This window comes from Morone saxatilis, unplaced genomic scaffold (assembly GCF_004916995.1).
Source record: "Morone saxatilis isolate NCDOM2014 unplaced genomic scaffold, NCSU_SB_2.0 Contig14, whole genome shotgun sequence".
NCBI classification, from domain to species: domain Eukaryota; kingdom Metazoa; phylum Chordata; class Actinopteri; family Moronidae; genus Morone; species Morone saxatilis.
In genome coordinates this window covers 22,364,442-22,364,658 of record NW_023339696.1, presented here as the reverse complement: position 1 = coordinate 22,364,658, position 217 = coordinate 22,364,442, and positions in this window count along the sequence as shown.

Here is a 217-nt window from a genome sequence, read left to right as displayed (position 1 = left end):
TCCTCTTCCTCTCGAGGAGCGACAGCAGTGTGAGAAAGGATTTCATTGGCTGTGGCATCTGAAAAGAAACAAAGAGTTTGGGTCTTTTTTTTATATTTCTTTTAACTTTCTGTTCATCTGCGGGGACGCGGAGGAGAAACGACTCATCCAACCACGAGAGGAGAAAACATCCGACCCACCTGAAAACCCTCCTTGTGTTGTTTTTTTTTTTTCTCCC